Genomic DNA, 3,607 nt, shown 5'->3' with positions numbered 1-3,607 from the left:
AAAGCAGCTACGTATAATGTTGTACATGTATTTCAAATACTAACAGAAGTTAAACAAAACTTAATGTTTACTGCACAAAAGCGGCGAGCTGGCAGAAATTTTTAGCGTTATTTCATCTGTCTCTACGTTCTGAATTCAAATTCCGCCGAGATCGACTTTGCCTTTCATCCTTTAGGAGTGGATAAATTGAGTACAAGTTGTGTACTGGCGTTGGTCTAATCGACTGGAACCCTCCACAAAAATTTCGAGCCTTGTGCCTAGCGTAGGGAAGTATATTTACGGCACAATTTGTCCATCTTTATGTTCTGAGTTCAAATTCCGCCAGTGTTGAAGTTTCCTTTCATCCTTTCGGAGTCTATAAAATAAGTACCAGTTGAGCGCTAGTGTCGGTGTAATCGATTTGCTCCCTCCCACGCAATTGCTGGCATTGTACCAAACTTTGAAAACAATATATGCTGCAGAATAACAAAGTTTTTATTATAATAATAAAGTTTATAATTTTGATACATGGCTAGAAATTTTGAGAGCAAGAGGAAGATGATTACGTGGATCCCAGTACATGAACGGTACGTATTTTATCAATCCATAAAAGGATGAAAGATTAAGTTGAGCTGGGCGGAATTCGAACTCGGAACGTAAAAACCCTCAAAAAATGCTACTAAACGTTTTGTCGGATGAGGTAACACTTCAGGTAGTACACCAGCTTAATAATAACTTATACTATAGGTACAAGGCTTGAAATTTTAGAAGATAGGGCTCGTTGATTAAATCGACTCCAGTGCTCAATTGGTACTTATTTCATAGACCACTAAAGGATAAAAAACAAATACGGCCTCGGCGGGATTTGAACACAGAACATAAAGACGCAAGAATTACAGCGAAACATTTTTGTGCATAGTGCTAAGAATTCTGCCTGTTCACTTTGTAATAATTATGATAAAAATTATCCTTTCTACTATAGACATAAGGCTTTGCATTTCAGGGAGACTAGTTGATTGCATCGACCCCAGTACTCAGCTGGTGCTTATTTTACCGACCCCGAAATGATGAAACGCCAAATCGATCTCGTCGGAATTTGAACTCAGAGCGTGGAGACAGACGAATTGCCTGACTTACAAACGCTTCTGCCAGCTCGCCAATTTAATGATGGCTTCTGACTTTAGCACAAGGCCAGTCATTTCGGGAGAGAGGGTAAGTCAGTTACATCGATCCCAATATTCAATTGGTACCTATCTTACCGACCCCCGAATGAATGAAGAGCAAAGTGGACCTCGGAGTGATTTGAAATGAGAACGTACAGATGGATTAATGCCGCCAAGTATTTTGCCGTGCTAAACATCCCGCCAGCACGCTGCCTTCATAATGTTAATAATAATCCTTTCTGCTAAAGGCACATGGCCTGAATTTTCGGGGTGAGGACAATTCGATTATATCAACCTCAATGTTTCACTGGTACTTGATTTATCAACCCCGAAAGGATGAAAGCCAAAGTCAACGGAATTTGAACTCAGAACATAACACCCGGCGTGCTAACGATTCTGCCTGCAGAATAATAACAATATATATACTATAATTTTTATCATACGAAGGTAATCACTTCTACCTCCCTCGATATGATATATGTATTGCATATATTTGAGTGTGTATGTGTGTGCGCGCGTGAAGTGGTTGTGTGCAGCTGTGTGTGTGTGTCTGTCTGTCTGTCTGTCTGTCACTCTCTCTGCATGTGCGTGCGCGCACTTATATATACATACGCACTTATATCTACATATTAGAAATATAGAAATATAGAAAGAGAGAGAGAGAGATACACGCAGATATATATTGAGAGATACACATAGAAATATATATATATGTATATACACATGTATATGTACATATACATATATACATATATATATACATATATATATATCCATTATTATAATGTATATATATTTGTATACATATATACATATATATATATATATATATATATATATATACATGTGTGGTGTGTGTGTGATACAGTCTAATATACAAATATATAAGTATTCATATATATATATATATATATATATATATATATATATATATATATATATATATATATAAGCACATATCTATGAATATCTAAGTGTTATTGTATGTCTTCATGCATGAATGTATGTGTAAATGCTAGATATATTAATTGATATATGCCAACAAACGTTCAACGGTTAAAGGACTCAATATGGAGTGAATAGTTAAATTTCTCTAATAAAAAAATAAATGTGTACTGCAACTCTTTGTTTCGTCGATTTAAGTTATACAAACTATGAACAGGCCTAAGTAGTTAAAAACCTGAATGAATTAACTGGAAAATTAAGATAAATAAATTTAGAGGATGGGGTTTGTAATAGTAGGAAGAAAGCAAGAAATTAACATGGAAACAAGGACAGTAAGTTGATAAACGCTTAAATGATTTGCATAGAAAAAGTTAAAAAGTAGGGAAATACCTTTCATTGTAATTTCTCTCCTCCAAGTAACTTGTTTGCACCACACCGCGTGCACATCGAACGCATGTTTTTGTTAGTGTGATAGAATTTATACGTGCATGTGTGTGTATGTGTGTGTGTGTGTGTGTGTGTTCTATGCGTGCCTGTATAGGAGGATTATATATACATATAAATATATAGAGAGATACAGATATTATATAGATAGGTGGATAGTTCTTAAACGTATACTCACACGCACATATATAGATAGATATAGTTATGTATTCGTATATGCTTGCTTGTTTGTGTATTTCGGCAAATGATGTGTACGTGTGTGTGTGCGATTGCTTAGGAATGCATGTGCGCGTGTTTGTGAATAAATGTACGTGTGCGTGGGAGTGAAAGAGACATAGAGAGAGCGAGAGTGAGTGAGTGAGAGTAAGAGTGAGAGAGGGAAAAGAAAGAGAGCGTGTATGCCTGCTTGTATGTTTATCGTTCGTTCTTGTGCGGCGCTTTGTTGTAGCTTCTCCAGTTAATAGTTTACAATCCTGAACAGGCTAATTTAAAGGCATTAAAAAGACACACAATAAACAAAGAAAAAGAAGAGTCAAAGCTAAAAAGTAAACAAAATTAAGAGACTGAAACACTTATTGATATTCTAAACAGATACACTTTCACATGATACGCGTGTTTAAGATGTTACACCTAGCAATGTTGATGTAGGAATGGCAAAGCTGAACGTAAACAAATTCGATATAGTTAGCGCTGCCTGTAATTTGTTCAGCAAAGGGATTCGCTACGTTGCAACGATCTGCGAGGAGACACACACATCGTAATTTACTTATATATTTATTGAATCATTTATTTAAAGCTGATTGTTTCGATTTTTGTGTTGTTGCTTTTTTATTATATAATATTTTTATCAGTGACATGATATACATATATTCACATGATGACAAAAAAAATAAAATCTCAGGTCAACAACAGAAAGAAGTAGGCCCGTACTTTTATGTTCCAATATTTTCACGTATATAAGTGTGCACGTGTGTGTGTCCGTGTCTGTGCTGGTGTCTGTGTTCGTGTGTGTGTATGTGTGTGTGTGTGTGTGTGTGTGTGTGTGTGTGTGTGTGTGTGTGTGTGTGTGTGTGTGT

General features: G+C 35.9%; 1 protein-coding gene across 1 annotated transcript in view; it reads right to left on the bottom strand.

Moving 5' to 3' along the window:
• LOC106874534 (calcitonin receptor) overlaps positions 1 to 3,153 on the bottom strand; it is a 315,260-nt gene extending 312,107 nt beyond the window's left edge. The window contains exon 1 of the mRNA XM_052966607.1: positions 2,478 to 3,153. The gene's annotated coding sequence lies outside the window, so the exon portion shown is untranslated. The remainder of the gene's footprint in view (positions 1 to 2,477) is intronic.
• Positions 3,154 to 3,607: the final 454 nt, after the last annotated feature.

The sequence above is a fragment of the Octopus bimaculoides genome, chromosome 1 (assembly GCF_001194135.2).
Source record: "Octopus bimaculoides isolate UCB-OBI-ISO-001 chromosome 1, ASM119413v2, whole genome shotgun sequence".
Classification (NCBI taxonomy): Eukaryota; Metazoa; Mollusca; class Cephalopoda; order Octopoda; family Octopodidae; genus Octopus; species Octopus bimaculoides.
The sequence above is the reverse complement of the archived record's forward strand: the minus strand, read 5'-3'. Positions and strand labels throughout refer to the sequence as shown.